At 42.9% G+C, this 24212-nt stretch overlaps 1 protein-coding gene across 1 annotated transcript in view; it reads right to left on the bottom strand.

Annotated features, from left to right (window-relative positions):
• SCGN (secretagogin, EF-hand calcium binding protein) overlaps positions 1 to 24212 on the bottom strand; it is a 146771-nt gene that overhangs the window by 82644 nt on the left and 39915 nt on the right.

Genomic DNA, 24212 nt, shown 5'->3' with positions numbered 1-24212 from the left:
TTTAATATTCTTGAGACTCACCTGCCACTTGCATAAAAAGAGGTCTAAAGTGCTTTAAAAAAAAAGGGCGGGTAATGGGCTTTTGTAAAATCGTCTGCCCGGCCTGGGGGTAAAGAACACGCATGCAGGCGAGCAGAGGGGTTCCCACCTGCAAACATACCTTTGTGGTTTCTAAAATATGTGTGTATTTTCCCTCTGAATGAAAAAGTAACGTGCAAACGCATTAGAAGATGTAAATGTGTGCAGGCAGTTTTGGTGAGATCATCTTCACAGTGAAAAAAAAGCATGCCCGTTTCTCCCCTTCGAAAACTGGGGTAAAGTCTGTGGGCATTTGCCTTTAAATCTATGCAGGCATTTACAATAGTAGCCCCGGAAAGATTAACAGAACTTGGCGCCAAGATAGAGGAACACATCAGTATTGCAGGACTGTAAAGGGAAAAGGGTTTGTAACTGGTTGCAAGTGTGACGTGACAGCGCACATCTGCAAACTGATACAGTACAAACGCCCACTCTCCCAGCACGCACACAGGCCACTCTCCTGTGCGCGCGATTCAGTATTTTAATTTATTTTAATTAGGGCCGGCGGTAAAAAGAGGCGCTAGGGACACTAGCGTGTCCCTAGTGCCTCTTTTTTGACAGGAGCGGCGGCTGTCAGCGGGTTTGGCAGCCAACGCTCAATTTTGCAGTTGTTGGTTCTCGAGCCCGCTGACAGCCACGGGTTCGGAAACCAGACGCCTGCAAAATTGAGCGTCCGGTTTTCGACCTGCGAGCCGCGGGCCGATTTCAATTTTTTTTTCAATTTTTTTTACTTTTTTAAACTTTCGGGACCTCCGACTTAATATCGCCATGATATTAAGTCGGAGGGTGCACAGAAAAGCAGTTTTTACTGCTTTTCTGTGCACTTTCCCGATGCCCGGAGAAATTAATGCCTACCTTTGGGTAGGCGCTAATTTCTGAAAGTAAAATGTGCGGCTTGGTATAGCTGGGTGTAGCTTGGTGTAGCTGGGTTTAAAAAAGGTTTGAATTAGTTCTTAAAGAAAATATCCATAAATCAGGTAGACTTAGGAAATAGTCACTACTTATCTCTGCACAATAACAGCATATATCTATTTATTGATTGGGATCTTGACATGTACCTTCTGATTTGGATTGACAATTGTTGGAAACAGGATACTGGACTTGAAGGACCTTTGGTCTGACTCAATATAGATATTCTTGTGCTCTTATGTTGGCTACCCAGCATGTTTGTTTAGGGTAGTATCTGCCACTCCTTGCAGGTTACCCCCAAGCCTTCTATTAGGGTAGTAACTGCCACTCTGTGCAGATTCCCCCAAGCCTTTGTTACATTTGTGGCTCATGGAAAGCCCCCGCGAACCGCCTCACTCACCCCCAATGCCAGCTGGGCCCTCCCATGGCAGGGACACTGCTGGCAAATAGATGCCACCATCTCCCTGTTTCAGCATACACATGGCACACTCTAAATATTATAGAAATATAGAAACAGAGAAATGACAGCAGAAAAATTCCAATGGTCCATCCAGTCTGCCCAGCAAGCTTTCCATGGTAGAAACTGCTGCGCCGTGCAGGTTACCCCCATGTATCAGTCAGTTTTGCTTGATGTGCTTTGCTTTTGGACTTGGCTGTAGAAGCAGTCCTGTGTTTTTTCATTAATGCCTGAGCATCAGTACCCCAGACTGTAAAAAAGTCATGGTTCATGTTGGTTGTTTCTGAATCCAAATTTCTCTTTCCTTTCATTCTTCACCCACCTCCTTTGAAGCAGAGAGCGATGTTGCAGTTGCATCAAAAGCATCAAGGCTTATTGGTTAAGAGTAGTAATCTCATGCTTCTAGTAAGGGTAGTAACTGCCGCTCTGTGCTGGTTACCCCCATGGTCATCAGTACCACAGACCGTAAAAGACGGGGCCGTCATTGGTTGCTGTCTAAATCCAATTCCCCTTTTCCCCTGCCATTGAATCAGAGAGCAATGTTGGAGCTGCATCAAAAGTATCAAGGTTTGTTTTGTTAGGGGTAGTAACCACTGTACCAGCAAGTTACCCTATGCATGCTTTCTTCGTTTCCTGTAGGACTTAGACATAGAAGTGGTCCTGTGCTTTTTCCCCTTATGTCCGCATAATAGTATCCCAGATCATGGAAGTCGGGGCCCTCGGTTGTTGTCTGAATCCACTTCCTCTTATCCCCTACCATCTAAGTGGGGAACAGTGTTGCAGTTGTATTAAAAGATTTAAAGTATATTGGTTAAGGGTAGCAGTCTCCATGCCTTCTGCTAAGGGTAGTAACCGCCATACCAGCAAGTTATCCCCTCCCCCCCCCCCCCCCCCCCCCCCGCACGCTTATCTCATTTCTGCCCTCTAGCCTTTAGAGATCCACAGTGTTTATTCCATGCCCCTTTTAATTATTTAACTGCTTTCTTCTTCACCACCTCCTCTGGAAGGGCATTCCAGGCCTCCATCAGTGAAGAAATATTTCCTGACGTTGTTTCTGAGTCATCCCCTCTGGAGTTTCATTTCGTGACCCCTAGTTATATTGTTTTCTTTCTAATGGAAAAGGTTCACTGAAACCTTTTAGGTAACTGAAAGTCTGTATCATATCTCCCCTGCACCTCCTCTCATCCATGGTATACATTTATTTATTTTATTTATTTTATTTTTAATTTTTATATACCGAAGTTCTTGTAAGGACAACCAATCACTCCGGTTTACATAAAACGATGGTATGCCCAAAATAGAGAAAGGGGCTTTACATGGAACAATAGAACAGAATGCCAATTTAACATAGAAATATTAAAATATATTATAGATACAGTATAAATACAATATAAGTAAGAGAAACGTTTGAACTCAAAATCTTTGTACAGTTAAAAATCATAATAGTAAAACTCAGTGAGGAATCCCATAAATTGGGTTTATCCTCCCGTCTGGGCAGCATTAAGAGTCTGGGAAGGCTTGGTGGAAAAGCCAGGTTTTTAGCTTTTTTTTGAACTCCTGATGACTTGGTTCCAGTCTTAGATCTGGGGGGAGCGCATTCCACTGGTGGGGGCCTGCTGAAGAAAGTGCTCGTTTACTCAATGATGATTTTACCTGAGGGGCATGAAGTGTGCCTTTGTATGCGCTTCTAATTGGTCTGGAAGATGTATGAGGTTGAAGTTGAGTGCTTAACATGATAGGAGCTAATTTGTATGTCGCTTTGTGAACGATTGTGAGTACTTTATAGAGGATCCTGTGTTTAATAGGAAGCCAGTGTAGATTACGAAGGATTGGGGTGATATGGTCTCTTTTGTTAGAGTTTGTGAGAATTCTAGCGGCGGCGTTCTGTACATCTGTAATGGTTTGATGGTATTAGTGGGGAGACCGAGAAGAAGGGAATTGCAATAATCTAGCTTAGATAGTATAATGGATTGGAGTACTGTCCTGAAGTCGGTGAAGTAAAGGAGGGGTTTTAGTTTTCTGAGGACTTGCAGTTTGTAAAAGTAGTCCTTTGTGGTGGTGTTTATGAACTTTTTTAGGTTTAGATAGTTGTCTAGCCAGGCTCCAAGGTCCCTGACGTCAGGTGAGAACATGCTGTTTGAGTTTGGTTGCATGGGGCTTGATGAGATTGTGAGGGGGTCATGGGAGATAATGAGCATTTCTGTTTTATTGGCATTCAATACTAAGTTGAGGCTTGAGAGTAAGTCTTTAATCATGTTAATCAATATTAATCATGTTAATCAATACATATTCAGATTCTTCAACCTCTCCTCATAGGTCTTCCGATACAAACCCCACACGTTTTGGTCGCCCTTCTCTGAACTGCCTCCATCCTGTCTCTATCCTTTTTGAGATACTGGCTCCAGAACTGAACACAATACTCCAGGTGAGGCCTCACCAAGCACCTATACAAGGGCATCATCAACTACTTTTTTTTTTTTTTTTTTTTTACTGGTTATTCCTCTTTCTATGCAGCCCAGTATTCTTCTGGCTTTAGTTATTGCCTTGTCACATTGCTTCGCCATTTTCAGATCCCGAGACACCACCTCCCCAAGATCCCTATCTTGGTCTGTGTACATCAATCTTTCACTCCCCCATCACATATAGGGGCCGTGACGCTCTTTGATGACATCACTGGCTCCACTTATGTAAGGCTTCCCAGAATGCTGCCATGCTGCTTCAGCAGTGGGTCTCCTGCATCAACAGTGCATGTTGCTCTTGCGTTCTTGGTTCCTGTTCATCCTGTGTTCCTGGTTCCTGTTCTTCCTGCCTTGCCTCGTCCTGCCTTGCTTTTCCTGCTTGTCATTTCCAGCCCTGTCTTGTCCAGCTTGTCTTGTCCAGTCTCATCCCCTTCTCCTTGCCTTGTCCAGTGCCTTCATGTGGCTTCATCCATTCCAGCCTGATCTCTTGGCACTGACCTCTTGCTTTGGACATGCTTTGCTGCAGTCTTCTCCGACCCTTGGCTGTCTCTGTCTCAAGCTTGCTTCCTGTTCTGACCCGAGTGTGCCCTTGGACTCTTGCTCCCACCACTGCCTACCAAAATCCTGCTGGCTGCCAGATTCCAAGGGCTCAACCTACAGGGGAGGTGGCTGGTATAGGTGAAGCTCCAGACTGTCCCTCTACAGGGCGTGTTCGCCAATTGCTGGCGTAGGTCTTGCAGGTTTGCCTATGAGGCTACATCGATTATGCTGCAGCACAAAGGGCTCACTTCCACTTCTGTTCAATACAGCCTTCTGTTAAGGTTAGTAACTGCCACTCCATACAGGTTATCACCAAGCAAGCAAGTATACTTTAGGTGTAACAGAAGTTATCCCATTTCTTAATTTCCATTCTGTAGTCAGTAGGGATCCTCTGAGTTTCTCCCACATTCTTTGGGATTTCATTACCATTCTTGTCTTCACTACCTCTTCTAGGAGGGTATTCCATGCATCCACCACATTTTCCATGAAGAAATATTTCCTGACATTGTTCTTGAGTCTTTCTCCTTGGAATTTCATATTGTGATTCTAGTTTTACAACTTCCTTTCCATTGGAAAAGATTTGATTTTTGTGCATCATTAATTCCTTTCAGGTATCTGAAAGTCTGTATCATCTCTCCCGTTTCTCCTTTCCTCCAGGGTATACATGTAACCACCTCCCTTTGTGGGGTGCATCAAATTTAGGTGATCACAAAGTTCCCCAGGCAGCTCTTCTACATCCTGGACCTCTCTTCCTCTGGTACATATCTAATAAGAGTCCCTGGGCACACTAGGGTCATCTGGTTGGGGGTAGGTTCTACATCCTGGGCTCCTGCTACAGTTGTGGTTACAGTCATCAATAAAAATAAGTCGCACTCACCCCACTCTTTCTTGTCACTGATCAGCGGTAATCTTCCACTTGGGATGCAGATAGCAATAAACCACGGAATCCGAGAATGGTGTTCAAATACAAATTTACTTAAAGTTTGAAAAGTAGGATCCAAACTAGTATGGCAAAAATTAAAAATAGCAACAGGAAGGGAGGTCACGTGATGTGGTGGGCTTCATAGGGTGTGTGGAGATCGAGCTCCAGTCACCATCTTGCTAAAGCTGCATTTTATCTGCAATTCATGTTCACTCCGTGCACCCGGGCACGAAGTGTTTGTTCCTGGTAACTTACGCTGCCTCTGCTGCCAGTTTTCTGGGCTGTGTGGCCACTAAAACCACAAAAAAAGAATGAGAGAAAGTGAAGGCCCCAGGCACCAAGATGAAGTTGGGTGGACCCGATTCAGCAGCCATTCTTGCAGAGGATTCCTTAGAGAAAGTAACCCCAGCAGTAGTGGCGGTAATTGATGCTAAGTTCACCCAAATTCTGGAGCAGATTGCAGAGGTGGTGGAATTCAGAACCCTTATGGATATCGTGGAAGGTCGAATGTCAGTGGTGGAGGATGACATAGGGGCCTTGGAGCGGAAAGTAGAGGCCCTGGAGGAAGTGGCCTGTGTTCGCGATGACAAGCTGGATGATTTGGAAAACCAGGCACAGTGAAATAACCTCCGCTTTGTGGGCTTTCTCGAAAATATTCCGGATCAGGACCTAGGGCTCACATTAGAAACTTGGCTGACGACCATGGTAATCTCTGTGGCAGCAGCCTCAGCAGGTCTTATTGAAATTGTGCATAGATTAGGCCCTAAGTTGGCAGCAGGCCAAAAGCCACATGTGATTATTGCCCAAATCTGGAACTATGCGGTAAAAGTGGAGATATTACAACAATTCTGGAAGAAAAGAGAATTAAAATTTGACAACCAGAAAATCCTGATTTTTTCTTGCAGGTTTCTAACCTTCATAAGGAGTTTTCTGTGATCTGCTCTGACCTCAGCATGTAGGAACATTCGCTTTGCACTATTATATCCTGCCCAACTGTGGATCTGGCACAGTGGAAGCCTCCGGGTATTTGATGATGTGAAAGCGGCAACGAGTGCTGAGGTGGCAACCTGAAGACTAATGGTGGTTGCATTGCAGGCAGGACGAGGATTGATTACTTGTTGGTATTGGAGGTTTTAATACCTTGGTTTCTTAAAGTTTCCATAGAAGATTTGCTCATATCAGACCATTCCCCAGCCCTTGATAATTTTCAAGTGGGAGACCCTAGGGGACAGGGCAGTTGGAAAATGCTTTAGCATAAGTAGCAGGAGTTTGTTGAATTTATTGGGCAACACCTGGACACTCCACTGCTCTTTTGGGAAACCGCTAAGATGGTACTTAGAGGAGATATAATTAGTTATTAGTTATATTAGTTATGTCTGTAAGAAGCGAAATATGGAAATTATAACTCTGGAGAGAAAGTTACGTTCTTGCAAAGATAAGATGATCCATAATCCCAATTCGGTGTTGGTGGAGGAGAATAAAGGTACACAGAGTGCCTTAAATAGTCTTTTACATGCAAGAGCACAGGAATCCTTGCGGTACTTAAAGTATCATTTATTTCTATTTGGCAAAATGTTTGGGTGAATGTTAGCAAGCTTGTTAAAAAGCCAGGAACCTCCAAAATTCATCTCCGCCATAAAAACCAACAGAGGGTACCCTGGTCACTAATACAGTGGCTATAGTGCAGGTGTTCCAGGACTTTTATCAGCAACTTTATGAGGCTGATCCCATAGCTCCTGATAAAATGTCTAAATTTTTAGAGGGCCTACAGTTTTCTGATCTCCCAGAGGAGACTCTTCTGAAATTAAATCATCCAAAAGAGGTTGAAGAAATTCAGGTAGCTATTTGCCCTCTTTGAAAGCTCCAGGACCTGATGGTCTAACTGATGCTTTTTATAAAGCTTTAATAAATGAGTTGCCTGTAATTTTGCAGCAAGTGTATGAAGCTATGTCTATGGAAGGTAAAATGCCACAGGGGATGAAGGAAGCTACCATTGTGGTACTTCCTAAGCCGGGTCAGGATGACCAGTTGCCCTTGTCTTATCATACTATTTTGCTTGTTAACATAGATATAAAGATATTTGCAAAAATTCTGGCTAATCATTTGAAGCATTTGATGCCCAACATGGTGTCTCCGGACCAAGTGACATTTGTATATGGCAGGTGCTCAACAATTAATATTCGTAAGGTGTATGCTGTTCTGGAACATTGCATGTGTAAACCCCGGTTGACCCCATTGTTAATAAGTTGTGATGCCAAAAAGCCTTGGCCTTTTCTGTTGACTGTGCTGCGCAAATTTGGATTCGAGGGGTGAATTTATTAGTATATCACTCTTTTATATACCAACCTCTCAGCCAGAATTCTAGTGAATGGTCAACTGTCTGAACCTTTTTCTTTGAGGAGAGGAACTAGATAGGGGTGTCCTCTATCCCATTTATTGTTCATCTTAACTGTTGAACCCCTTATCCTTAAGTTATGTCAGGCAACGGACAGTTACCAGGATATCTTTGGATGCGTGTCATCTAAAAACCCTGCTGTGTACGGATGACATTCTTTTACTGTTGTCTAATGCTCCCATAGTGCTGCCTGAAATGTTTCAAATTTTTTCAGCCTTTCAACTATTTTCTGGTTTCAAGTTAAATTCGGACAAAACGGAGGCGTTGGATGTTTTTGGCAGCCTGCAGCATAGTTGAGGAAATTTTCCAGTTAAGTGGGCTGGTGATACTATAAAATATTTGGGTATTCATATTCATAGAAATCCAGCCTTGTGGTATTCTCTTAACTTTCCACCGACTATAGAAAAGTTATGCCAAAAATTGGCGGGCTAGCCGGCACTCCCTCTGTCATTTCAGGTACACATTGCAGCTATTAAAATGATTACTGCTCCAAAATTGTTATATCTTTTACTTATACTTCCATGTTTTCTCCGGGTTCAATAACAGAGAACCATAAACAAAATGAGCAGAGGAAGTCTCCTTATATACTTCCCCTGGTCTGGTGCATTGGAAACAGGTGCAGGCAATTAAAGGGACGAGGTCCCTTTAAATTCAGTAAGGAGGCACAGCCTCGCGCCTAAAATGGTGGCGGCCATCTTGGATTCCCAGCCGTGGAGGAAAGCTGCCCGATGCTGCGAGGGAGGAGCAGGGACGGCTCCCAACCCGGCGGCCACCGCGGAGGCCTGTGCCGATGCGCGGGGAACGACAGGCACCCGACTCCCGCGGCTTCCCTGACACTGCCAAGGGCGGTCCGCTGCCTCGGGTCAGGTAGGGGGCCGCGGCCATAGAACACAACATTCTTGTTCTACATTACTGAAATTGTTTGCCAGTAAACAGGGGTCTCTGTCTAACTTGTATGCTTTTCTGCAAAATATTAAGGCATATCCCATTTATGAAACCCTCATACAAAAATGGCAACTGTTGGCATCTAGTGTGCTTGATTGCTAAAAAGTGTATCTTGCTCCAATGGCTTAAGGCAACACCCCCCACGGTGGATATGTGGCGCTCCCTTATGATCGGCCTTTTTCAACTGGAATATGGCTGCCAATATTGTTGTTTCTCTAGGAAGAAGAAATTATTTTTTTCAAGGAGCTTTGGTACCCATTTGCTTGTTCTTTACCAGACTCTCTACAGTCGAGAATTGATCATACTGGTGGCACAGTCATTTGGATTTCATGACAATTCTTAGTTCCCTCTATCTTTGTTTTAATTTGTGGGTCCCTTTTGGGGGACAACCGCAGTCCATTTTTTTAAATAGCTTCCCATGATGTCCTCCTTTAATGTTGAGGAAGGGGGGAGGGGGAGCATTTGTAAAATCCTTGTAGGAATACCAGCATGTTTCAGTGTGGTTTTGTGTTTTTTTATTCTTTGCTATATTCCTCAATAAAGAAATTTTGAAAAAAAAATAGCAACAGGAAAATCATAATCAAGAAAGCTAAGAGTCTCTTTATCCCTGGTACATCCCCAAGTTGTTCTTCTCCCAACTGAACCCATGTCCAACTAAAAAATACCTTCCCCTTGAAGGGAAGGGAAATCCTCTGAAACCACCAGCATCCAGGAAGAGTAAGATAACAAAACCCCTTGATCCAAGAAAAAAATTTCAAAATAGGTAACTCCAACAGTCTCTCACAAATTCTCTTCAACACAGTAATACATCTCCACGTCATCTCCTCTGTTGTTATCTGGGTGCAAAGGAAGGAAAATGTCTAGGATTTAGCCCTTCAAGATACCAGGGGTTTGTCCTTCTCATAGGAAACTGGTCCAAAATATCCAAAATTTCAACAATCTTTCAAAAACTCCTCCCTCAAAAACTCCTCTCTCTTTGCATACAATTTTTATCTTTATCTTTATTAAAATTTATGAATTGCTAAAAATTAATCTAAGTGATGTACAAAAAAAAATCATAAAAATTTGAAATGCACAGAATAAAAATACACAATCCATAAATATCTGTGTTATGATCGTTGGTCGCGGGCGGCCATGACCGACTCAACTCACGTCATGTATTGCCCTGCTCTCCTCTCCAGGTGAACTCGTGGCTGTGGCTAGCCACTACCGCCGCGTACCTCCAGGTTCTCGAGACTCCTCGTGGCAGCTGGACGCTGCCGACCCACACACCGACTCCGGGCCTTCCTAGGCACGTGCGCGCACCACCAGGCCTTCCTTTAAAGGCCCAATGGCAGGAACCTCAGGGGCATCCCCGACTGATGACATCACAAGTTTCGGATTTATAAGCACCTCCCTTGGCCTACGCTAACTGACTTGGCAACAAGTTCCTTCGCCTCACTGGTGCTTGATCCTGTTTCTCCGGACCCGTGGTTCCTGCCTTGGATCTCCACCTGCTGTCTTGGACTCTGGCTCGGGTACCTGCTCCTCAGGGGCCTGCTTGCGCTTCCATCGAGAGACCTGGCCTCCAGGCTTCCCTGATCCTCGGGGTAGCTCCTGCACTCCTCACCAGAGGACCTGCTTGTTTGCTTTTCCGCTCCTCGGGGGTTGCCTCTAGCACTGCCTATCAGAGATCCCATCTCTATACTTCCCCACTCCGCGGGGCAGTCTCTATCTTATCATACCGGAGGCTTTGACTCGGCGCTTCCCCGCTCCTTGGGGCAGCCTAAGTTGCTACATCAGAAACTTGACTCTACACTTCCCTGTTCCTCGGGGCAGTCTCGACGTCTTTACACCAGTGGCTTTATTCTGCGCTTCCCCGCTCCTCGGGGCAGTCTACGTCACTACATCAGAGACTACTATGAGCTTCCCCGCTCCTCGGGGCAGTCTACGTTACTACATCAGAGGCTTGACTCTGTCCTTCCCCGCTCCTCAGGGCAGCCCCTACTTCATCACACCAGAGTCTCTGTTGCTACACTGTCCCGCCCCTTGGGACAGTCTCTGCATCACTCCTCAGGAAGATCCTGTCTTGTGCTCCTCACTCCTCAGGGCCTGCCCAGCATTCCCCTGACTTGGAGGTTCCTGCTCTGGTACTCAGTCTCCTCTATCCTGCCTAAATACTGTGACTTCTCTGAACTGTGCATTTTCGTCCCACTCCTCGGGATGCCTCACAGTATATCTCAGTGCAGGTACCTGCGATCACGTGGCAGTGATGCAGGACGTTCTCACTCTACTGAACTACAGTCGTCTCCCCTGCTGCATCTGATCTCGCCTTCCGACGGTGAGGACTGTGGGGGCTCCACCCCTCAGGTAGTATCAACCTCTACCTCGGGCCAAGAATCCACGAAATCCACAAATCCTAACAATCTGCATCGAAACTTACATGCTGCTTGGTCTTAATCATCTGACTTCCTGACAAAATTAATAATATGCTTGCTTAAACAAAAATTTCTTTAACATAGACTTAACAGTTTTCACGCTGTCTGAGAAGTGCAGGTAAGGAGTTCCAGAAAATCAGGGTAGCAACTGAAAAGGCACAGTCCCTTGCTGTACTGAGCTGACCTCTCTGTGAGGACCTTAACTGTTGGGGAGGGCAATACTCATGTAACAACACATTATTCCAAGGGGAGGCTAAGGAAGAAATCAATCTGAAAATTGTAGTGCTAATCTTGTACTGTATCCATTGATTAATTGATGGCTAGTGAAGATCTATTAAAACTGGCATGATATGTCCTGCAGCTTGTTACCAGATATTAGCGGGCCACTGCATTCAATAAAAGCTGTAACGGTTTTAGTGTCTTTGCAGGGAGGCCTAAATAGATAGAATTACAATAATTAACAAGGGGTAGAATACAAGCCTGGATGATTGTCCAAAAGTCAGACTTAAGCAGCAGATGTTTCAGGTCGCATAATCCTGATTTAATGACTGCCTTGATTTGTGATTGAAAAGTTAAAGAAAAGTCAAGTAATACACCTACATTTTTTATATTCGTACTCAGAGGGAAGTTGAAGTTTTCTATGGTAATAGACATGTGTTGTATTTTAGACAGAGATTTCTGGATTAGTAGAAACTGAGTTTTGGAGATGTTTAGATCCAGTTTATTGTGGAAAAACTATTTCTGAATAGTTGAGAAGCAAATCTGTACACGTTCTACTGTTTCTGGCCAGGATGGGTGAACATGGACAAAAAAATTGAATATCAACAGCATAAAGTTTGTATCCAGTGCAAAGGCTGGCAAGAATTTTACATAGAGGAGCTAAGTAAAGATTGAAGAGCATTGCCGATAAAGCCGAGCCTTGTGGAACCCCCGTAACAATGTCTGACCATTTTGAACAATGATCATTGAATTCAATGTGCTGCATTCGCTGAGAAAGAAAAGAACTGAACCAATGTAAGACAGAGCTAGCTATACCGTATTCTCTTAGCCAATACATTAAGATGGAGTGGTATAAGGTATCAAAGGCTGCAGAAATATCTAAAGAGACTAGAATGTAGCTATGACCTGCAAGGCCTTTACATAGGATATCTAGTAAAGAAAGTATTAACAATTCAGAACTGTGAGATTTTCTAAACCCCTGCTGGAGTGGGTCAAGAACCTGTTTTTATTCAATACAATCTGTGAATTGAGTCAATACCATGGTTTCAATTAGCTTAGCCAAGAATTAAAATGAAGAGATTGGTCAGTAATTGTTAGGGTCGATCATGTCACCGCCACATTTTTTTAACAGAGGTCTTACAACAGCTCTCTTCAGTACAGCCCGTAGATTATCTTGGGATAATGATAGATTACCTAAAGCACTCAAAGCTGGTCAAGAGTGTCCTTAGCTGTTCTTAGAATTGAAATACTACAAGGTTTCAAGGAACAGAATGAGGGATTTCACTTTGAAATGTTTTGAGAAATCTCCATGATGGAAGAGTTGTCAAACTCATTCCAAATGAAAATTTGGTCAGTATCCTCATTTAGGTACCAGGTGGGGACTGATGCAAAGCTGGCAGAAAGCTTTGAAACCTTGAATTTAAAATGATACATTAAATCCTGGTTATCAATACTGATTGTCGAGGATGCAAATTTCATGGTTAGACTACTTGGATCAGATGTCAGTTTCTTCACAGTTTAAAAAAATTCTTTGGGATTATTTCCAATTTCTCTGATACATTTAGAAAAATATTCTTGCTTGGTCTCATTTATCAGAGAACAATAGGTATTCAAAAGTGACCTGTAATGGCTTAATAAATCAATGCTACGAAGTTTGTGCCATTTACGCTCACCGCGGTGAAGTAATTATCTATGTGCCTTCACTGAAGGAGTCAACCATGGAAGAAAATTTGATTTGTACTTATGTATCAACCTAAGAAGAACAATTGTATCAATTGTATTAGATAACATCAATTCTAAACTAGAAACTCTGGATTTAATATCAGCTGTAAGAAAGGAGGTAATTTCTGTGCCTATCAATTCTATAAATTCTTGGCTATCAATATGTCCTCTGCGAAGCAGACCATTATGTGAAGGATTATCAACAACATGAGCTGTTTTGAGAAGCGAGTCATGAAAACTGATAAGAATATAGACCAGGGAACTGATTGAATTGTAACAGAAATCCTGCATCTATTGAAGTAGACATGATTAGGAAATATGAGGTCCAGGGTGTGATCACTTTCATGAGTCGGTTCTTGGATAAGTTGTTCCCAGCCTAGAGATGCTAAGATATCAAGAAACAGAGTACAGCTTTCAGAAGGGGGAGTGAAGTTAGCATATAAATTAAAATCTTCATTGATAATCATGTTATTCAGGTTAGCCTTGGAGGAAATCAGTTGTTCAAAGAAAAGAGAGAGATTTAGTTGCAAGAATGTTGGAGGACAATAAACCAGGCATAAACTAAACTCAATCGAGTGAAGGACTAACATTTCATAGGGTAAGTCACCACTCAAACCCTCAATGGCCATCTTCTAGTACTCCTTATAAATGATCAACAGTCCACCGCCTCACTATTTTTGCCTTGATTGGGAGACCACTAGATATCCGGGTGGACTAATTTAGTTAAGAATGACAAAATGACAATCTACCAGGAAAGTAGGATAGATCAATCGTCTTAGGGAGAGGCAATGACCCCAGTCACATGCTGGGGGGGGGGGGGGGTGGATTTATAATCACTGAGCCAAAGCCCACTAAAAGGTAGGAATTTAGCAGGGGGGAGGACCCCACAAATGTAACAACCCTTAAGATGCTGGAAAACAGGATAATAGGATGTAGCAGTGGCGAGGCCAGGATACATACATAATTAGGTCCTTCATTATTATCTCATAAGTCTTTCTGTATAGTCCAAACACACCATTTGGGTTGCCTCTCTCTGGACAGCTTCCATTCTGTCTTTAACCTTTTTGAGACATGGTCTCCAAATCTGAACACACAGTACTCCAGGTGAGGTCTCACCAAGGACCTGTAGAGGGGCATAATCAGGTCCTTTATCCTGCTGCTTTTGCCTCTCTCTATGCAGCCCAGCATCCCTCTGGCCTTAGCCACTGCCTTGTCACATTGTTCACCGCCTTCAGATCAGTGGACACTCTCACCTCGAGGTCTCTCTCCCTGTCCAGGCAAAAGTGTCCAAAGCAGAGGTGAGTATAGTGTTTTGTAAGAAGAAAACACTGCCTTGTCAAGAGACTGACAAGGTTGGAAAGGAGAGGAGAGGCAGGACAGTACTGGAGAGGAAGCAAGGATCAATAGCCTGGACAAAAAAAGACAATGAAACATATTTGACAGCTCATTAGTCTGCTGCACTTGCAAGACTTGATATTGCATGAGTTAAGCAGTCCCGAGTTTCTTCCTGTTAGTTGATGTTAACATGGATCTGTACTGCTGGTTCCTCCTCTTTTTCTTTCCGCTCTGGCCATTGTTAATGAAGCCATCTGTTCGATCTAAGCTAGAGCAGTTTCTGACAATAAAGGCTGCCCAAGAAACTTAATCCTGGTTAAATATTTTTTAAATGATAATAAAAATATGAAAGGTGCACCACTGATGCTCTGCATTTGTTTATTATGGCAAGTCAAACATTAAAGCAAACAGGGATAAAAGCATCCTTTTTTCCCTCTCTTTCATCATGTGAACATTAAACACGGGGCGGGGCGAGGAGAGGGGGAGAAGAGAGATTAGATCCATGTACATGCGGTGTATGCAAACTTAAGGGATGCATTATTGCCTTCCGGATCACCACAAAGAAGTAATTGCTCTAGCACAGGTCATTCAAGGACTGTTTAACTTGATAGTTTGCTGTGGTCTATAGTTTGCTTAGTGACTATTAGTCAAGATATTATATTTGTGACAGCCACATAAAGCACTCTGACCTTTTGCTCATCTTGCATGATAATTCCAATTTGTTTTTAACATAATGAAGGAAAGCAAAGACCTGTCTTGAACTGCAGGCAGTGCATGCCAATTTCTTCATTCTCACCATTTTCATGATATCATATTCCATTGTTCCCAGACTACACTAAAACACCCAGTAAAATTTTTTTTTAAAATCTTAGATCACTTTTGTTGAACACGGTTTACTTCTTTTCCTATCTTTTTCCCATCCCCTCTACCATGAGTCTTTCAGTTAACGAATTCATTGCAATATGGAAGAATCTGAGGTTTGAGAGCTTAGCGGATGAGTGTAGATGTGCGATTTTAGAAGAGATTTTAAAGTTAATTTGTTGCTAATTATTTTGCACCTTATTTACAGGAATGGGGAAGCTGTTGGCAAAATCCATACTGGAGACTCAAAATCCAACATAAATTCCCACAGATCAGTGGATTTCCCTGCAATCTGGGACAAACAATCCAGTGGAAATTTCCTGCTGACTTTGGATGAATGTACACCTTTTCTCAAGTCTGAAATCAGACTGTCTTGCACATCCCTACAGAGGAGATCCCAGGTCTTGGAAACATGTATCATAGAAGCCCCTTGCTACCCTGTACCCTCTCTTCTCTGGAATTCTCATTGCCCTGTTAAACTCAATGCAAGGCTTTCAATTTACTACCATTCAATGACTGCAGTAAATGCAGCTGAATTTCCCCCATTGAAGTGAAATAATAAGAAAGAAACTGCTGGCCTAGTCCTTCTCATTCCCAACCACTGCTGTTGCCACTTCTTTCTCCTCCATTTACCCTCTACTCCTGGAGTTGCAAGCCTCCTTCTCAATTTCTCTTCCTAGACTACCCAACCAGCTCCCCTTCCTCCAACCACTAGCCAGTGCTCCCTCTAGTTGGGGTGGAGAGAGAAAAGTAGAGGCCAAGTAGTTGTCTGGGATGGGGGATAGATAGGAGGCTGGGGGCAGAGGAGAAAGAGAAAAGGAGGTCAAGAACTGGATTGAGGAGAGAGTATGGGAGAAGGAACTTGGCTATATAGGAGGAATAGATGAGGCTAATGATTAGGTGAACAGGGAGGTGAAAGAGCAAAAGGAGCTCGTGGGGATGAAATCAGTAGAAGGCACAGGAGAGTAAAGATAGAGGATGAGGAAGAAAGATGGGCTGACAGAATGGAAGGAAGGTAGAGGAGATGAGAGAGAAGAAAGGAAGGAGAAACTAGAAAGGGAAAAAAGGGAACAGGAGCAGATAGGACGAATGAGGAACCTATGGGAGGGAAGAAGCAGGTTATACTGAGAGAGAGGGATATGAGGAGAGGAAAAAGAAAGTGAAGCTGTCACAGGAAACTAGAAGCTTTGACCCAGTGGTCACTAAGACCAGCAGCCTCATTAGAGGTTATAGTCGCTGCTCCCCAGTTTCGACGGCAGTTCAGGGGTAGAATCTGCTGCAAGTGTTAGATAATTCTGAAACACATTTGCAGAACTTGAGGTTGTATTTATGTAAGTGGCAGTGAACAGAGATCATGTTTAATATTGATAAAAAAAAAATGTTTGTATTTTTATTCACTTTTGCGAGCCACTTTGTATTGACTCCGGAAATGTGGGTTATAAATGCTGTTTCAAATTAAATCAAATTAAATATTAAGTAGATGATTTTCAAAGCCATTTAAGTACATAAAATCCAGTTTTATGATTGTAAATGGATGTTCTATAATTGACCCAGGTGCAGTGCATGTAAAAGTATGTGTAACACCTGGGATAAAGTCATTTTTAGAAGTCTGAGGCATAAAGTAAATCCTTGGGCTTACACGATCTTCACGTTCCATATAATCCACAAGCCCCAGAGTTTTTCAGGATTCCCCATGGGGGGGGGGGGGGGGGAATAATCTCCTAGGCTGAATGTTCACAGTCTCTATAATCTATAGCAATAATCATGCTGGACTCCATGATAAGGTTTCAACATAGCTTTACTGTTAAGTTGCTGCCAAATGGAAAATAGTACTGTTTATAAGTCATTTTCTTCAAACATTACTGAGGGTAATGTGAATCTGCAGTTCCTTCCACAATTATACTTCCCAACTAGGTGCCCTCCCAGCTTCAGTGCAGTTAGAAAGCTTCCTCATAAGGAATCTCTACATTGGTGGGATTCAGTTCCCAATTTACAATACCTTTGATCAAATACAGATGGTTCAATTCTTTCCTCAGCAACAGAAGCTTCAAAGTAAAAATCAATAATAAAGAATCTCCAGACGTCAAATCAACATTAGGCGTACCCCAAGGCTCTTCCCTGTCCCCTACCCTCTTCAATATATACCTCCTGCCCCTCTGTCAGTTGCTCCAAACCTAAAATTAATACACTACCTCTATGCAGACGACATGCAGATTCTGATCCCCATAACAGAATCCCTCCCTAAAACTCTCATCTACTGGGAAAACAGCCTCCAATCTATTAACCACCTCCTCACCAGTTTGAACCTGGTTTTCAATGCGACCAAGGCAGAACTCCTTCTCATCTCCTCTGACCACACAACCCTAACCCATCCTACATCTCCCAACACCCAGATCACATAAGTAAGGGACCTAGAAGTAATCCTCGATAACCATTTGAATCTAAAGAAATCCATCAACAACACTACCAAGGATTGTTTTTATAAACTACAGGTTATGAAAAGGCTCAGACCCCTCCTTCATTTCCAGGATTTCAGCACTGTGCTCCAAATCACGCTCTTCTCCAAAACAGACTATTGCAACGCTCTCCTCCTTGGGCTCCCATTTCCTCCATCAAACCATTACAGATGCTCCAAAATGCAGTGGCTAGAATCCTAACCAACACCAACCGAGGAGCACACATCACTCCCATACTCTGGAACCTTCATTGGCTGCCAATAAAATACAGAATTTTGCACAAGGCCCTTACCACAATTCACAAAACCATTCATAATCAGCAACAACTAGACTTTCAGATCTCTCTCAAATTATACTCATCCTCAAGACCCATCAGAGAAGCGTATAAAGGTACCCTGCAAGTCCCCCCAAAGAAATCCACGCGTCTATCAACCACCAAAGAACGAGCATTCTCTACATGCCCACAGACCTCAGGCTAGAACCTTGCCCTCTAACCTTTCGAAAAAAGCTTAAGACCTGGCTCTTCCTCCAAGCCTTCCCTTAACTTTCAAAACCATCCATTTTCTACCAGACAGGACTCCGCTTACCTGACTAGGCGCTTCACCTAGTTTAGGCTTGATATTTTGCCTCTGTTTCTTTGTTTCATTATTTAGTTTATTCAGTTTTGCTGTCCTTTGCCTCCGGCTAACTTAGCCCCCCAAGTTACTGCCTCCTTGTTATATGTACCTTTCGCCTCTTGTTAAATGGTTGATTAAGTTCTACCCCTTGTTACATGTAAACCGATTTGATTTGAATTTATTCATGAAGGTCGGTATAGTGATCCAAGCCTCCTTCTAACTTCTGTTGGGTAATTGAATCTCTCAGTACAAGTCTGGTCAACCAAAATCCAAAGTAAAAGGAAGGTTGGGTTAAGAATTTCCTTAACTAAATCCAAAAATGGAAAATAAGTTTCTTAAAACAAAATCAGAAGGGGAAAAGAAAGAGGAACTATAAAAACAGTCCTGCTTCCACCAGAACCAAACTGGGAGTCACTGCCTTTTACAGAGGTGGGCAGTAACCGCTGCAGCAGACCACATAGAGAAACTGGAAAATAAGGGGTATGGTTCCCCCTGCCTACAATGATGGACTAGTCTTCTTAGAAGAATCCCTGTTAAGCACAGGCCCGGCACCACCAGGTGTGCAAACTGAGCAAGTGCACAGGGTGGCACACCCAGTGGGGAGCAGGGAAAGGCCTGTGCTGCCACCAGTGGACCCGAACCCACTGGTGGTGGAAGAAGAGGAGGCCTGTGGTGCTGCCAGTGGATCCAATCCCACCGGCAGCAGAAGGAGGTCTGTGGTGCCGCTGGTGGACTCAATCCCACCATTGACAGAAAAAGCGAAGGCCTGTGGTGCCACTGGTGGACCCGATCCCATAGGCGGTGGAAGAAGGAGGACCGTGCTGCTGCTGGTGGACCCAATCCCACAGGAATCACAGGTATCAGTGCGGGGGAAGGAGAGGAGGATCAGCACAAAAGCAATTTCTGGTCTCCTAGTATGCATGCAATGTCATATGGATGGCATCCTGAAGCTACCTTTATGATACCTCAAGGCACAATTTCTAAGATCTGCCCAGACTTTTGTAAGCTCCAGCAGGCAGGGTGCTTGAATTTTATTTTCCTATGACAATCTAGGACTATCATGTACAAGTTTGACATTATGCACTTTATTGGTCATCATTATCACAAGCCTTCTCTGATATGAATGTGTCGGGGTGTGTGTGTGTGTGTGGGGGGGGGGGGGGGGGCAGAACATTCCAGAGCAAGGTATTAGATGCATTGTTCTGGAGGCTAATGTGATCTTCTCCTGGAAGAGATGCAGGACAGCCAGGTCTTGTGAAAGATCTATTGCTTAAGACAATTTTGTATTGGATTCATATCAGTGCTGGAGCCAGTTAGTGGCAACTTTATTTTATGCAACTTGCATGCTGCAAAAGTATCAAAAACGTCCTCCAGGGTCATGACTGAAGATTCCAGAGGAATGGATTAAACAACTTTATTACTTGTTCTTTCCTACAGACCTCCTATGGGACATGGGGGTAGAATCCTGTTGTAGAATGAAACTCTGACACCATCTGTGGCAATACTTAAGCAGGAAAAAGTTGATCTTTTCAGAGATCATTAGCTGAAATTATTCATTTAACTGAGATGAAATCTGTTTTGACCTGTCTGCACATTTTAGTTGTTGCTTAGTCAATTTGCCCAATGTGTTTTCTATCTAGAAGGATATAAAGGAAGAACTTTTAGAATTTTATCAGTAGTTAAATATACATCTGGATAATATATCCTTTTGGGGCCTTGATATTTATACACTGGGGAAAAAATAGTTACCACACAATTTCTTATATCATCAGATAGAAGCAATCTTTTGAAGTTTGATAGCTTCTATCCATCTAAGCTCAAGTTTACTACTAAATCAGTTCTTGAGGATTAAACAGCTGAATTTGAATGTTTATGAATATAAACAACAGGTCTGGATCATGGGAGTAAGAACTTTTAGACAGGTGATATCCGATGTAATGTGTTAGAAAGGCATACCTTAGAATTTTGTTTGCCAATAGGAGATTACTTCTAAAATTGTTTAATAAATAGGCTGATGTTAAGCAAACATGTATCTTTTGTTATTCCACACTGTGCTTGGAATTCATGATGTACAGAACTTTCACACTGTTTTCTCAAGAGTATGTAATGTGGAAGATAGGACTATATTATCAGTTTATACTATCATGTCGATTAAGCACGTTGCTTCTCTTAAGGGACATTTTAAGTGAGGGAATTGTCAGATGTGTTCATTAGCATTACATACTGATTGCTATCTTCATCAGCCTACACAGGAAGGAGCTTGGCTTCAATTTTTTTTTCTAATTTCAAATCTTCCTTTGTGGTTCTTCTAGTACAGTGTCAGTGTGTACGGTGTTATATAGACAGAATCGACAGGACAGTGAGAATGAGATTGGCAGAAATTCATAGTTGTATATAGACTATGGAAATTGAAAAACTAATGGTTGAGGGCTGTTTAAAATTGAATGATACATTTGGTGGGAGGTGCTTGACCCCCAAGCACCTCTTGACTAGAGAAATAGAGACTGTGAAGCAATTCTTGATCGGATGGAAGAACAGTGGATTTTTCCAGTTACAGACTTTCAGTCCATGTGAGTTAAATACAGAGATAGATTGGAATATATTCTTAGAAGCATGTTTTGTTTCCCAAAGATATTCCTGGTATGGATATAAGCTAATGCTTGTTTTGAATCAACTTGTATAAATGACATTAGCATTAGCATAGCATTGCATAGAAATTATTCTCATTATTGATGTAACATACTAAAATTAAGAATCTAGTTGATGGGGCCCAAATGAGAAGATACTTCAATGCATTTTATAAAATTGGATGACTCACCCATAAGGCTTTGTATTTGAAATTTGTAGCAATCCAGATGAACACAATGCTGTAAAGTTAGATTAGTTTGTTAGAGAGTTTTTCTGCAATTACTGTGTGTGTTTGGTTCCATAGTTGTCCAAATGCTGTTGTAAGTGAAGAACATAAGAACATAAGAAATTGCCATGCTGGGTCAGACCAAGGGTCCATCAAGCCCAGCATCCTGTTTCCAACAGAGGCCAAAACCAGGCCACAAGAACCTGGCAATTACCCAAACACTAAGAAGAACCCATGCTACTGATGCAATTAATAGCAGTGGCTATTCCCTAAGTATAATTGATTAATAGCCATTAATGGACTTCTCCTCCAAGAACTTATCCAAACCTTTTTTGAACCCAGCTACACTAACTGCACTAACCACATCCTCTGGCAACAAATTCCAGAGCTTTATTGTGCGTTGAGTGAAAAAGAATTTTCTCCGATTAGTCTTAAATATGCTACTTGCTAACTTCATGGAATGCCCCCTAGTCCTTCTATTATTCGAAAGTGTAAATAACCAAGTCACATCTACTCGTTCAAGCCCTCTCATGATCTTAAAGATCTCTATCATATCCCCCCTCAGCCGTCTCTTCTCCAAGCTGAACAGCCCTAACCTCTTCAGCCTTTCCTCATAGGGGAGCTGTTCCATCCCCTTTATCATTTTGGTTGCCCTTCTCTGTACCTTCTCCATCGCAACTATATCTTTTTTGAGATGCGGCGACCAGAATTGTACACAGTATTCAAGGTGCGGTCTCACCGTGGAAGAACATGTGACTGCTGAAACTGAATTATCTCTTAAACAGATTAATTTTTTATATAAGTATGAGGGCAAGATTTATTTTTTAGGTGTTTATTATTTATATTTAGCGAGTCAATAAATAGTTAGGACTCCATGATGGTGTTCCAGCATTGTACGTTACTGAATCAGTTCTTTAACAGAAATAATTTGGCATACTATACATTTCTTTCTTGTTGCATCCATAATGTGTAACTGAAATATTAAATCAACTGTGTGCTCCCTTGACTTCTCACTGGCTTCCCCTCTGTGCCCTCCAGGGTCTTAGGGCTGCCCCTATGGTAACTGAAAAGGTTCTTCCCTTAACTGAAGTTTCCTCTTGTTGGTACCTGGAATCCACTGCTTTATCTTGAAACTCAACTCCACACAGCTCCAACTTTAGGTACCATGTGGGCACTTCCTTTGCTGTCTCTGCTGGATAAGCACCAGATAGGTAGCTTGATGGTTTTCTGCTCCTAGATTGGCACTCATTCCTCTAAACAATTTCTTCCATATTGGCACTGATTCTCTCAGGCTGAGTGATAGGGTGGAACCGAAAAGTTCCCAAAAAACACAAGGCAGCCTCCAGACACTAAAAATAAAGAGGTCCATATTCAAAAGTCATTTATATGGATAACACATCTAAATGGCTCACCCAGTTATATTTAGCACTTATCTGGCTAAACTCTAGCTGGGGAACTAGCTTATGTTCAAGTTTATGCTTCCAGCGCTGCTTCTGTCAGACCAGCGCTGGAAGTGCCGAGAGGCAGGGCAGAGGGTTCTCACTCCTAGTGAAAAAGAAAAAGGTATCAGTGGGGGAGGGGCGGAGGGACAGGGATGGGGTGTGGGACCCATGCTTTGCTCTAGTGGATGGGTGGCACAGGGAGGCAGCCTGAGCTCCTTGTAAAGGTAACATTGGGACGGGGGCCCGGCTTCCAAAACGGGGCAAATCTCAATGGTTTAAAAAGATTTAGGGTTCAGGGTTAAGATACAATGGATGAATTCATTTATGCTTTTGGGGGAGGGAAGGAAGGGAGGGGGCAACTTATTTTTTCTTTAGTAGATGACAGCGCTACTTAGCTGGATATATTTTCAAGATATCTGGTTAAGTAGTGCATTATAAAGGCCACACAAGGCCTCACAACTAAAAAATAATCTACCTGGCTATTTTCAGCGGGACGTTTCTTCTGTTGAATATAAATGTCCATTAACCAGCCTACTGAATATGGACTTCAAAATCCCTTATTTACAAGTGTAATTCCAGGCCCTTTCCTGCAGGGAACAAGAGGCATTCATCCAGGTCTAGGCAACCTCTTTCCTAGGAAGGACGGGGTGAAAAAACAATCTCTTTCATAACAACAAACTGCATTCCATTTAATTTTTTATGATATCACTACAGATAAGTGTATAATGTGATAGATGTGAGATGGCGTCCCAAATAAAAGAGCAAATTGCAGTCCCCGAAGCAGGCGGGTTTCACTGAAACACTGACAATGTTGGGCATCTTCGCCATTGACGGTGCGCACAGTTACCGGCTTTCGTGCAGGGAATCTCTCAATGCTAGCAGCAATGAGAAGATTAAACAACAGTGCTGTGTTAAATAGTGCCTAGAGAATGGACTGATCACGCAAGCAAGCACATTGACTATATATGAGCTAAGTATTTAGCCATTTTTTCAACGAGAATATGCAGTTTATCAAAAGTGCATTGGTTGATTCCTAATAAGCTTATATATGAATTGTTTTCATTTGCATAAACATCTCAAAATATTTAATTGAAGCATCTTAAGCACAATAAGACTCTTGCTGGTACATGATTATGATAAGCTCTGTTTGTTTATTCATTTGAGGCTGTGTGCCTGCTTGAGTGTTAGATCACAGGCATTTATGATACAGTATTATCATTACAGTTTGTTCTATCAGAGGTGGACACTTGGGCTGAGGTGGGGTTGACGCAACTCATAGGCAAGGACCTACGGGTCCCCACCATCAGCAGGTGGCGAGGGCTGAAGCAGGAGGCCGCTGGAGCTTCACCTACCTCAGCCTTTGTTCCCCTCAGGTTGAGCCTTTGGGTGCCGGGGCCGGCAGGACTTAGGTGGGCCTCGAGGTTAGCTTGAGATGAAAAGTGATTCAGCCCACAGACAGCAGCCGGTAGAAGGCGAAGTCCTACCCTGGACTGGATTCGGTACTGGAACTCAGGTGCCAAAGGAACAGTGAGTAACTGGAGGTGCTCAAGCAAAGGGAGGCCTAAGCCTTGTAAGTCCACATCC

The sequence above is a fragment of the Rhinatrema bivittatum genome, chromosome 2 (assembly GCF_901001135.1).
Source record: "Rhinatrema bivittatum chromosome 2, aRhiBiv1.1, whole genome shotgun sequence".
NCBI lineage: Eukaryota > Metazoa > Chordata > Amphibia > Gymnophiona > Rhinatrematidae > Rhinatrema > Rhinatrema bivittatum.
This window is presented reverse-complemented; position numbering and strand designations above follow the sequence as displayed.